Source organism: Amblyomma mixtum, chromosome 9, assembly GCF_055824585.1.
Source record: "Amblyomma mixtum isolate Tamu chromosome 9, ASM5582458v1, whole genome shotgun sequence".
Lineage (NCBI taxonomy): Eukaryota > Metazoa > Arthropoda > Arachnida > Ixodida > Ixodidae > Amblyomma > Amblyomma mixtum.
In genome coordinates this window covers 12,886,318-12,900,013 of record NC_143020.1, presented here as the reverse complement: position 1 = coordinate 12,900,013, position 13,696 = coordinate 12,886,318, and the positions used below count along the sequence as shown (strand labels likewise).

Sequence of the window (13,696 nt, the reverse complement as noted above, 5' to 3'; positions counted from 1 at the left end):
TGGCACGGCTGGTCAGCGTGTGAAGCCCTGCCGTGCGTAAAAGATCTGTGGCTAAATGCATGCGGCCATAGCAGTTGAAGATAAAGCGCACGTCTTTCCTTTGCACCATCTCGAGCGTATTAACGTTGTTTTTAGTTGGGGGGGGGACCAAGCTATGTGGGCGTATTCTAAGACCGGACGGATAAAAGTGACGTAAGAAGTTTTGTATCGGATGTAGAATGACGAAGGGCCCTTTTAAAGAAAAATAACTTGTTAAATGCTTTGCTGGCTATGGTTTCAACATGCGTAGTCCAGTTTAAGTCAGAAGTGATGACTACACCCAAGTATCGATATTCGGTCACACTACGGATATTCATGTTATTCCAAGAATATACATAATCTAATTTACACTTTTTCTTTGTAATAGACATAGAGACCGTTTTTTCGAAATTACCATCTGCCATTTATCACACCAGTCTGCAATTTTTTCCTAGAGAATTGTTAATTTTTTCCTGGTCATTAGAGTCTTTTATTTCTTGGTACAGCACGCAGTCATCCGCGAAAAGTCGCATTTTTACTTCGGTTTCATTTGATATGTCGTTAATAAAAAGTAGAAAGAACAGCAGGGCTAAAACTGTACCCTGAGGTACTCCTGAAAGAACAGGTACTAACTTGGAAGCATGATGGTCGTATTGTACAAATTGATAACGGTCAGAGAGGTAATTATAAATCCATCGTATGAGTGGTCCATCACGAAATATAATTCTAAGTTTAAAGTGGGTGAGGGGGACAGCACAGGCTATACAATGCGCACACATATCCTAAATTCCGTCTATCACCTGATTCTGCTAGGGACATCAGTTTTTATTTAGTTACAATGTGGTCCAGCATCTAAATGACCATCAATGTCCTATTCGTTTTTCGGTTAACATGTCTTTCCTACACGTTTGTCGATTTCTTTTTGTTCAAGATTTTATGTTTGGCCATCGTTCAGTATGTCACCATAACACTTGCTGACTCTTAATGCTATCAGAGTACTCTTCCATTCAGCTCTTAGCAGAATCATGCATTAATTTTACGACATTTAATTTGCCTTCGGGTTTCAATCCCATTCTTTTCTGCTTATCGGATCGTAATACTCAGATCTAGCATGCGACTCTAGCTCCTTGAGAGAGTGTCTGAAGATACATTCAGAGAGCGCATCTTAGCCCACGGCCACCGCCCTGGCTCAGTGGTTACGGCGCTCGGCTGCAGATCCGAAAGATGCGGATTCGATCCCGACGGAGGTAGTCGAACTTCGATGGAGGCGAAATTCTATAGGTCCATGTGCTGTGGGATGTTAGTGCAGTTAAGAACTTTAGGTAGTCGAAATTTCCGGAGCCCTTCACTACGACGTCCTTCATAGCCTGTGTCGCTTTGGGACGAGAAACCCCAATCGACCATTTACAAACCAGCCTCTTAGCCCACATGCCGCTACGAGACGTAAACACCAAAATTTACCATTTTTTTAAAGGCCGCATGTTGAACACTACATTTTCGCGTTTAAAACCGAGAATTACGCATATCTTCGCATGTTTTTGAAGCTTTGCAAAGACCAGTAGTCCCTACAGAATCATAGAGAAAAACTGCATACTGTTCGATACACGTGCACAGTGGCTGGAAAAGTTTCCCTTTTTATGATTAAAGTTATCTCGTGGGAGCCTATGTGCAGACTGACTTTTTGTGCTAAAGTTTACGCCGCATATCAGTGGAATGTGATACAGAGTGCTGATACATCACTGTAGAGATTTGTCTAGTGTTGATAGCTCTGCACTCGCACTGTGCCAAATGATTGCTCCAAAGAAAAGGACCGCCGCAGTGAGTGCAGAAGCGCCTGAGGGGCGCGCTCTGCACGGCGTCTGTCCTGTTGCGTTTCAGCATGTCAGCAATAAGAGTTGAAAGGCCAGAAAGGTAAGAATGAAAGGCGACTTGGAAGTTCCTTAATTTTAACAAACATTGGATTTTGTGCAAAGAAAGCGGTGCCCTTTTAGGCTTTGTATTTCCATATATTCGAGATTCGAGCCGTGATATATCAATTGTAAACTGATTCTATTCGATAATATCTTTACTGACCCTATATTGTTGCCCTTGAAAGTGAAGGTGGGGAAGTTTCTCTGCTTGTTACTAGTTCAAGCTTAACGTAGGAATACGTGGTGTCGTTTCAACTATTGGCCCTGGCTGTATGAATGAACCCAACGATCAATCAATGAATAAGTTCAATTTAGATAAATCAATCGATAAAGTACTTATTAAGCGAGATGTAAAGAAAAAATTGCAAACGCGAACTTCCGAAGTGATGTACCTGGCTGATGGCACTAGCTGGGATGCAGAAAAAGAAAACGGAATACGCACAGGTGACACAAGCGAAAACTAGGGTGAACATTGTTAACTGATCCAGAATGCATACGTTCCGGGATACGATAAATCATAAGATTATTATCCTAACGCAGGCGTTCAGTCCAGAATTGTTGAAGTGTAAAACCCGTTGAGTCTATCAGGGCTAACGGGTAAAAGGAACAAATATATTTGTCTAAAATATGAATAAAGCTGTAGGGCAGGGCAGGACCTCGTCCAAAGATTTATGCTCCATGTCCACGTACATTGAAACATGTCAACAAGCGTCCTGTTTAGATGTTCCGTCAGTCCGTTAGTTTGGGGATGATAAGTCGTCCTACGGTGACTTGTGTGACTGAAAACTCGAACGTGGCTCAGGAGCTATGAGCAGAAGGAAGCCCCTCTCTCCGTAATCAGAACTTGTGGAGCACCATGTGTAATACCTGTGCTACACGGGTACTTTCGAATGACATCTGAGTCGAATGGCAGTCGAGACTTGGAATGACATTCGAACTCGACGGACTCCCGCGGTGCTACACGACACTTTCCAAACGCATTCGAAATTCTCAGCTCGTTTTCAGTGTACAACGATGACGACGGTCACACTAGCTATAGTCTGACAACGGCGCTATCACGGTGAACAGCAACATGTGATTATAGTGAACTATCTAGTTCACTTTAATATTGTCGTAGTGGGACAAGTTTTTTGGCTAAACGACACCGACGAATCCGATCGGCGGATGGTCAGCGTTCATGCCCTCGGGAGTTCGGCGGCTGAGCGAAAACACGCTGATGAGGTGATGGTGCGATTACATGCGTGCTTATACATTATCTGTATTGGAAATAAGCGAAAAGAATGGCTATATTTCACATGTGCACACTTGGACACTCACTACCGATAACTTGCCAAATTAATTTCAGTCGACGACGACTCCGTTCCCTTCAGCGACGACTAGGCCTAGCGAGTCCGCAGGGTTGGATCGGTGATTGCGGTGGCTGTGAAGAACGAATTCACAAGTTTTAGCGAATGAAAATGGTCAACGAGTGTAGTTTTCACAAGTGACAAGAAATCAACTATTGCTTACATCGCAGGACGCGCGTACGATGAACGGGAAGCGGCGGTGTGACTCGGGCTGCCGAGCTGTTCTTTACGGCCAGCAGCAGTCGTCGCCGTCGCTAGCTTGTGGGTAACAAGTTAGGCCATTTCAGTTAACGCTAACGGTCACCAAACATACTTCTGGATAAAGTAGTTTAAAATAAAGTACTGGGCATGTCGGAGGAAGCCGGGAAAATTAGCGAGAAGCGCCGGTCCTACGCGATGTCAACAACCCGGCTGTCAAGTGTTGCTCAGGCGAGCGATCGCGTTGGCGCTTCCCACAGGTTCTCGCACTGCGTAAACCAGCACGGGTACAACCGGTACAGAAGCGAAGAGATTATTTAATAGAACTAAAGCGCATATTTTGTTTTGTCTTGCAAACGAGCACAAGCTGGTCCTACGCAGCGATGTAAACAGCAGTCTGAGTGCAGTCGTCCTCATCGGCGCACTCCTGGGAAATTTCATGCACACGAGGTAAATGTTCATTGGTGTATCATTATCTGCAAGCACTCACTTAGACGGAACACGAACTATTTGCTAAACAAACAGCAGAAAAAAGTGAGTAACGGGTATCGAAATGACCAGCCACAGAGCCGAAAGCAGTCGCGCGGCTGTGGGCGGGGCGAAACGACGGCGGCGGCGACGGCTATTGGTCGGTTCGGGCTGTGTTCGCGTTTCGAAGGCATTCCAAAATCTGGAATGTCTCCGCGGAGCTCCGTCGACTCGAATATCATCTGAACCGAATGCCGTTGAAAAACTTCGTGTAGCAGCGTTAGTTCGGCAGTCGAGTCGACGTTAGTTCGGCAGTCGACATTCGGTTGCAAGGCATTCGAAACGCCCGTGTAGCAGGGGTATTATTAGATTCCACGAACAGATAACTGTGCTACTTGGATGGTGGTGCTACTTTGAAGAGATGCTTTCTCCGCAAAACGCGTGAGATAATGACTGGCGGCTATTATCCACCTTTTTCCGAGGCCGGATGTAGGAAAGGATCCGAGAAAGGCCATGCCGACTTATTGAAACGCGCGCGAAGGTGGCTCAATGAGCTTGAGGAATCCGGCTGGCTTCGCGGGCTGAACATTGCGGCGCTTGCAATCCCGGCAAGTGCGTGCATTACGTGCAACAAAAGGACCCAGGCGAGGCCAGTAGCGCTTGTCGTGAATTCTGGCTTCTGTTCTAGTAACACCAAGATGGTCGGAAGCTGGTTTCGTCATGGCAGGCATGCAGAATTGAGTCGCCGAGGTCCACGGGTACGCCAGCAAGTAATGACTACTGTTGGCAGAGAAATTCTTCTTGAGGAGAACACCATTGCGCATGCAGAGAGGCGACATAGACTGCTTAGGGCTTTAGGAACAATTCTGCTGTCCCCTTCAGGATAACGAATGACGTCGCAGAGATCGGAGTCTGCTCGTTGACGCTAGGCGAAATCGTTCGTATGTAGGGCATTGAGGAATACTTCATCGTCGTCAGCAACGTCGTCCGGAGGTGGTTGCATGGACACACGTGATAAGCAGTCCACGTCTGCGTATGTGCGAACGGATTTGTAAATGACGGTGATATCGAACTCTTGAAGTCGAGGACTGCATAGTGCGAGGCGGTCGGAGGGATCCTTGAGGTTCGTCAATGAGCATCGTGCGTGATGATCGCTCACTACTTTGAAAGAGTGGCCATAAAGGTATGGCCTGAACTTTGAAACTGGCCACACGATGGCGAAGCATTGTTGTTCAGGCGTAGACTAGTTGGCTTCTGTCTTCGATAGTGCGCGGCTGGCATAGGAAATGACACGTTCTTGGTCCAGCTGAACTTGAACGAAGGCAGGGCCGAAAGCAACTTTACCCGCATTGGTGTGGATCCCTGTGTCTGCAAGGTAATCAATGTGCGCCAGCAGGGGGGGGGGGGTGACTGCAGGGGGCGTTGAAGCTCTTGAAACGCCTTCTCCTGTAGTGGTTCCCACTTGAACCGTATATGCACCTTTGTCAGATCAGTAAGAGGTGAGACAACTTTAGAGAAATTCTCCACAAAGCGGATGTAATATGCACATAGCCCGAGGAAGCGAAGTGGGCAATGAAGGATATTTTCTTGGGATCCACAAGGTCCCCTTCTTCGTTCACGGCATGGCCTAGAGCTGTAACACTGCTTCATGACATGGCCTAAAACATTAATTCTTCACATGAAAAATGGCATTTTTCGGATTTTAGAGTAAGGCCTGATGACGTTATGGCCTGCAATACCTCCTCGAAGCGACGCAGGTGGTCCTAGAAAGAAGGGGGCAAAGATGATGACGTCGTGTACGTAGACCAGACAAGTTTGCGACTTCACATCAGCATGAACGATATCTATCAGCCTTTGGAAAGTCGCGGATGCCGACCAAGGACCGATTGGCACCGTATGAAACTCGTACAGATCGTCTGGAGAGATGAAAGCCGTCTCTTGGCGTTTTCACGTGTACCTCAATTTGTCAATATCCAGACTTTAGGTATATGGAGGAATATCTGGTGCTGCATACGCGATACAAGGCGTCATGAATTCTGAGCAGCGGAGACACATCATTTTTAATGACGTTGTTTAGCCGATAGTACTCAATGCAGAATCATAAGGTACCGTCCTTCTTCACAAGCACTACAAGTGGCGCCCTGGGATTCCTAGAAGGGCGAAGAACGTATATCGTTTGCGAGCATTTCTTCCATCTGTGCGCTGATAGCCGCACGTTATTTATTATAGTCTCGATAAGGTGACTGTCGGAGTGGTGGGGCATTTGCATCTTTAATAATGCGATGTTTCGCATGACGCGCCCGCCCAACATGTGGCGAACACGCGAAGGCACCATGGTAGCGATTGAACAGTTCCTGTATATTGTCTCGCTCCTCGAACGGCAGCATTGGGTTAATGTTGAACTTAACAGCAACAAATCCATCGGGCTCAGTTGCTGAAGCAGTCGTTACACTGCGCACAGACCTAGTTTCACTAAGAGCGTCAATATGCGCCAGAGTCGCCAACTTGCTAAGGTGTAGGTGTTCGGTGCTGGTATCTGTGAGAAGAACGTTGAACTTTCTATATTCGAGGAAGGCAACCACCCCGGAGAAGGAAATTCCTCTGTCCAGAAGCAACAGCTGCTTACTGTCCACGACACCCTCAATCTGCCAAATATTCTCTGAGCTCACTGTTACCATTACACTGCAACGTGAAGGCACGTTTACTTGTTCGTCTAGAATGCGCAGCGCCGCCGGGAGAACACTGTCGATGGAGATTGCCTTCTCGGTCGAGAAGTAGACGGACTGCGATTGCAGGTAAATAACGGCACCATTTTTGTTCAGTATGTCCATGTCGAGTATGACATCCCAGGCAACTGTAGGGATGTAGAAATGGCGATCGTGAAAAGCTGCGCTGTACTGAGCGCGCTTGTGAGATGTAATCTACGATGTCTTGCGGTCGTGCTCCGCACATGGAATGAAGAATACCGACCGGAAATCCTCCAAGACCGACCCTCTTGTAGTCCAGCCTCACCGCAGTGGTAGCACAGCGGCTTATTGATGGCGCTCTCCAGACATCCGTTCTGCGTCACCCTAGACGCGGAGGAGTATTCGGCTGGAGAGGTTGAGTACGTGTTCCGGCGGAGGCAGGTGCATCGTAACGTGGTTGCAGCTGGAACGTAATTGAACGAGGTGTGACGGCGGCGTATCTGAGATTGAGGTAGTGGTGGACTCGTACCTAAAGATTGTAGCGCCTCCTTGTGAACAACGTCAGCTAGTGTGGCAACCTTAGGCTATTCCTTAGCCGGGAAGAGCTTCGCCAGTTCTTCTCGCTCGGCGGATCGAGTAATCTCACGATGAGATTCTGGCAGATTCATCGCGGCTCCCTCCAAGTGGCTGTGAGCATCGATGCTGTTGTGCGGTCGTGCTGCCGGCCCTCATGTCAAGAAACTTATCGATAGAGCTTTCCTCCTTTACGAAGTCAGCTACAGTAACTGGAGGCCTTCAAACTAGGCCGGCGAACAGCTGCTCCTTAACCGCTTTCATCAGGGAGCTCACCTTCCTCTCCTCCGACATGCTTGGGTCCGCACGTTGGAAGAGTCTCTTCATTTCCTCGACATACACCATCAGACTCGCGTTCGTGAGGTTATTCGGGGCCTGTAAAAGTAGGTCAGCCTTCTCCTTATGTTCTCTCCTTGAAGACTTGAAGGAACTCGCGTTTGAACGTATGCCACGCGCGAAGACCAGATTCACTGTTTATAAACCAGGACCTCGCGTAGTGTTCGATGGCGAAATAAACATCCGTCTTGCAATCAGCGCCTCAACCATTGTAGATGGCCACCTGGCCGTACTTGTCCAGCCAGTCTTCAGTGCACTGGTGGCGTTGGTGGTGGAAATGGGGTGGCTGCCGCTGGTGATAGAGCAGGACCGGAGGGACTGTGTACCTGGAAGATTCATTGTGGTAGCACTGGCCCTTCGTGATGAATTAGAAGCAGGGTGCGGTACAAATTCTGCAGGCAGGTCTTGCAATCGGCGACTGCCCTTGTGTACCGGCGTGTCTACCTTCGGTTTTGTCCGGGGCTTGAACTGCTGGTAGAAGGGAGCGCACGCCGGATTAACGACGAGCCCAGCGCCTGCCCAAGATGTCAGGCTGGTGTTAAGCGCTCGAGGGTTAAAATTGGCATAGGTGTGGACGTGCGCTTTCACAACACATTTCTCTTCTTGACTGGCGCTTTCGTCTGCACGAGTGCTGGCGTCAGTATAGCAAACAAAACAGCAAGCAGTGATGGTGGAGGTGCTGCTTGTTCTCCCCGTGGATCTACGCCATGATGCCCAGGCTACCAGGCTCTACCACGACGTCCGACACCTCGGTCCAACCTGCCCAGGCTGTCATCTGTTTCGGTGCCGTCCGTCAGCGCGACCAGACAATCTTCAGCGGCACTGACAACACCGACGTAGAAGATTGGCTGGCCTCCTACGAACGCGTGAGCGCCTACAACAAATGGAATGACGTCGTTAAGCTCACGAATGTCATCTTCTACTTGACTGACGTCGCCAACGTGTGGTTTCGCAACCACGAGGCGGATTTTACTACCCGGGCGGCTCTCAAAACCAGCCTGACTGACGTCTTCGGCCGCCCCGCTGTCCGAAAACGTCGTGCCGAACAACGTTTGCGCAGTCTTGCCCAGCTGAATGGCGAGAATTTCACCAGCTACATCGAGGACGTTGTTGACTTGTGTAAGCGGCTAAATCCATCTATGAGCGAGGCTGACAAAATCAAACACATTCTGAAAGGGATTGAGGACGACGCATTTCAAATGCTGTGTCTAAAGATCCTCAAACCGTCTCAGACGCCGTCTCTTTGTGTCAGAGCTACGACGAGCTCCGAAAACAGCGTCATGCCACCCGGAGTGTTATTTGCCCGGACGACAACCTTCAGAGCTTGGCGGTAGGCGGTCCTGCTAACGATCAGCCTACCCTTCTTCAGCACATCAAGCAGTTTGTGCGAGAGGAGGTCGCCCGTCAGTTATCGCTGGTTACCTCCGAACCCGCCCCAACGCCATCACTATCGCCTTCGATTCAGCGTGTAATCCAGGAGCAGGTAGCTGAGGTCCTGCCGCCCACTAATCCACCTACTCTAGTCACTGCACCGTTGACATACGCTGAAGCAGTCATCCGGCCACGACCTCAGCCGGTTCTTCCGGCTTATGCGCCGCCTGTCAACATGTACCCTCAGCAGCAGCTCGCCCCTGCACTGCCACGCACTCACCATCCTTTGCCTCGCACCTGTCCCCGCCCTGTGAATCTGTGGCGCACCCCTGATAACCGCCCCATATGCTATGCCTGCGGTCTCGCTGAACATGTGGCCCGCTGGTGCCGCACGCGCGGATCCGGTCCTTACGACTACGGGCGCTCGACAACGTACAACTCTTCATTTCCCTCCGTCCCTGTCTCTTCTCCTCTGCCGCCTCCGAATCCCTCTCCGCCTCGCTCCGACTCCTACAACCGAAGCCATCGGTCACCGTCTCCTCGACGCCGTTCGCTCTCTCCTATGCGCTGCCGGTCCCCACCTCTTCAAGCGGAAAACTAGGCGCCGCAGTTCCGGAGGAAAGAACTGCGCCGTCATCGACAGTCTCAATCCCTATGAACGTTATTGAAGTGTTCGTTGAAGGTGTTACTGTTGACGCGCTTATTGACACTGGTGCTGCCGTGTCCATCATTAGTCGCAACTTGTGCCGCGAATTAAAAGAAGTGATGACGCCGCTTTCTGACCTTTCGCTTCGCACCGCCAGCGCTGACCCCATTCGCCCTATCGCAGCGTGCACTGCCCGCCTCGTCATTCAACGCCTTTCATACACCATTGAGTTCTTCGTTCTCGCCCGCTCCTCTCATGACATCATCCTCGGGTGGGACTTTCTGTCCGCGCATCACGCCATCATTGACTGTGCATGTGCTGAAATTGATTTGTCGCCGCTGTGTGATGCTCTTGTGGGCGCCTCCCCTGTTACCGCCACGCCTATTCTCGCCGTTGATGACGTCGACGTGCCAGCTTTCTCTTCTGTTCTCGTGCCGCTGACTTGTCCTGCCCTCTCTGACGCTACTGTCCTTTATTAACCCTCACCTCTTTGTGCTCACCGCAAGTCTGTCTTGCTCCCTCATGCCGTGCTCACACTTGCTGGTGGTTGTGGCGCTCTGTACGTCGCGAACCCGTTGCCTTTCCCCACCACTTTACTTCGGGGAGAATCGCTTGGTACGGTTGATGTCATCGATATCGACGACTCTTCTCCTGTCCTTGATGACCCTGAAGCCAATGACATCAACGCCCTCACTCCTCCCGCCGACGTCGCCGACCCGCCCTCCCCGGATATGCTTTCCCATTCTGTCGATGCCGCTCTACCACCTCACCAACGCGCCCAGCTCATCGCGTTGCTGCAGCGCTTCCGCGCATCCTTCGACTCTCCTCAAGCACCGTTGGGTCGTGCCGCAGCGGTTCGCCACCATATCGACACTGGCACCCATGGACCCTTGCGGCAACGCCCCTACCGCGTCTCCTGCGCCGAGCGCCGCATCATTGATTACCAGGTGAACGACATGCTACATCGCGGCGTGATCCAGCCCTCTCACAGCCCGTGGGCTTCTCCGGTCGTGCTCGTCAAGAAAAAGGACGGATCCATTAGAATCTGCGTAGACTACCGCCGGCTAAACAAAATTACTCGGAAGGACGTCTACGCCCTGCCTGGTATAGACGACGCGCTGGATGGCCTGCAGGGAGCGGAGTACTTCTCTTCGTTGGATCTGCGCTCTGGGTACTGGCAGGTGCCGATGGCCGACGTCGATCGCTCGAAAACAGCTTTCATCACGCCTGATGGCCTGTATGAATTTAATGTGATGTCCTTCGGTCTCTGCAACGCGCCTGCCACTTTTGAGCGTATGATGGACAACATCCTCCGTGGCCTTAAATGGCAGACATGCCTCTGCTACTTGCACGACGTTGTCATCTTCTCTCAGAATTTTGCGTCTCATCTTCTTCGCCTCGAGAGTGTTCTTCGCTGTCTCAGTGACGAGGCCTGCAGCTAAACTTGAAAAAGTGTCGCTTCGGCGCTCGACAGCTGACTATCCTAGGCCACGTCGTGTCCAAGGATGGTGTACTCCCGGACCCTGCCAAGCTCCGCGCAGTTGCTGATTTCCCGAAGCCCACATCCCCGAAAGAACTCAGAAGCTTTCTTGTCCCTTGCTCCTACTTTCGCCGTTTCATCAAGAATTTTGCTGCCGTTATCGCCCCGCTGACGCAACTTCATGCTGGTAGCCACGACTTGTCGGCTTGGTCCCCTGCATGCGACGAAGCTTTTGCAACGCTGCACCAGCTGCTCACCTCTCCTCCGATCTTGCGCCATTTCGACCCTTCCGCGCCAACAGAACTGCACACAGACGCCAGCGGCATTGGTCTCGGTGCCGTTCTAGCTCATCGGAAACCTGGTTTCAATGAGTACGTCGTTGCTTACGCCAGCCGTGCGCTCACAAAAGCGGAGACTAATTATTCCGTCACAGAAAAAGAATGTTCGGCGATTGTTTGGGCGATCACAAAATTTCGTCCTTACTTATACGGGCGGCCGTTTGATGTCATTACCGATCACCATGCCCTTTGTTGGTTGTCTTCACTCAAAGATCCATCTGGCCGCCTCGCTCGTTGGGCTCTGCGTTTACAAGATTACGACATTCGGGTCATTTCTCGTTCCGGTCGTAAACACTCCGACGCCGACGCTCTCTCGCGCTCCCCTGTGACCTCTGAGCCTGACCCACCATCTATTTCCGGCCTCACACCTTCTCTAGACACTATTGATATGGCTTCTGAGCAGCGCAAGGATCCTTGGATTACTTCTCTTCTGGATTTCCTAGTCAACCGCTCAGCGCGCCTCCCTTCTAGAGCGCTCCGACGTCAAGCCCATCACTTTGCCGTGCGCTACCAGCTGCTGTACCGTCGGAACTACCTCCCCGATGGTCGCAAATGGCTGCTCGTGATTCCAAGGCATCTCCGCTCCGCCATTTCTTCCAGTTATCATGATGACCCGCAATGCGCTCATGCCGGTCTCCTGAAAACGTTTACCCGCCTGCGCCTTCGGTATTATTGGCGGGGCATGTACCGTTTCGTCCGCCAGTACGTACGCTCTTGCCTGGAATGTCAACGTCGCAAGAACCCACCACCGCACTCACCTGTTCCTCTGCAACCTTTACCGTGTCCCGCCCGGCCATTCGACCCTGTTGAAATTGACCTTTATGGCCCTCTTCCCTTCACTGCCGCAAGGCACCGCTGGATCGTCGTCGCCATTGATCATCTCACGCGCTATGCTGAAACTGCCTCGTTTCCAGCTGCGACGGCCTCTGACGTAGCCGGTTTCATACTTCAGAACCTCATTCTTCGTCACGGTGCGCCTCAGGAATTGCTCAGCGACTGGGGTCGCGTCTTCTTGTCCGGCGTCGTGGCAGCCCTCCTTCGGGAGTGTCATATCGTTCACTGCACGACGTCTTCGTACCATCCGCAAACGAACAGCATGACCGAGTGCTTTAACCGGACCGTCGGCGACATGATGGCCAAGTACATTTCTGCCAATCACTCAGACTGGGACCGCGTTCTCCCTTTTGTTACATACGCCTACAACTCTGCAACGGAAGCCACTACTGGTTTTCCACCGTATTTTCTTCTGTACGGACGCGAGCCTTCCTCCATCATGGACACCATACTCCCTTACCGCCCCGATTTGTCCGAATTTACAACCGTCTATCAGGCTGCTGCGCATGCCGAAGAATGCCGTGAACTCGCCCGTTCCTTTGCATCACACGACCAGCACCGTCAGAACAGCTCCCGCGCCGCTTCTCCCGGTCTGCCGCCGCCTTATCTTCCGGACTCCTTGGTTTGGCTTTGGGTGCCCTCCTCCAGCCCATGACAGTCTACAAAACTGCTGAGCAAATACCGGGGCCTCTATCGCGTTGTTCAGCTGGCATCGCCAGTTAATTATCTTGTGGAGCCCATCACGCCTTCGTCGGACCATCACCGCCGCGGCCGTGAAATCGTGCACTTAGACCGCCTGAAGCCCTACTACGACCCAGCTGTCGTCTCGTGCCCTTAGGCCGCCAGGATGGCGCCTTTTCACCCCGGGGGTATTGTAAGAAAGAGAGTTGGGGTTTGCTGCCTCGGCGGCTAGCGCTGCCGGAGGAGAGGAAGATGACAGATGACGAAGCTGACGAAGCTCGGGTGCGCGCTTGCGAACGCCGGCCTGCTGAGCAGCACTGCTGGGACAAGGACTGTGCCCGACCACACTTACTGTGCGAATTTCCACATTACAACATGTTGTGTCCCCTTATTGCTTTTGTGTGTGTGCGCCCCCGCATCTTCCTCCTAACGACCACTCGCATCCTCCTCCTAACGACCACTCGCATCCTCCTCCTAACGACCACTCGCATCCTCCTCCTAACGACCACTTGCCCCTCGTCGCACGCTGTCGCCGGATGCCCCCCCATGGTGCGCCCCCGCATCCTCCTCCTGTTTTGGGAAGCCACCCCCTTCCGTGGACGCTTCTCCGCTCCCTCCTTTCTTCGGGCGGCCAGTTCGGCTCCTGCCTCGGTCGACGCTGGTCGCACCCTCATCGGCTTTAAATAAACGAAGTCTTAAAGTACCGTGTGCGTCTTTCGCTGCATTCAACACAGCGACCGGACACGACAGTGGCGACGAGAAAGTGGATTCGACCCGCCCTACGCAACGCTATTGACAAGCCATGGCTAC

At 51.5% G+C, this 13,696-nt stretch overlaps 1 protein-coding gene across 1 annotated transcript in view; it reads left to right on the top strand.

The window, feature by feature from the left end:
* Window positions 1–13,696, top strand: part of LOC149328345 (uncharacterized) — a 57,527-nt gene that overhangs the window by 26,717 nt on the left and 17,114 nt on the right. The window lies entirely within an intron of this gene.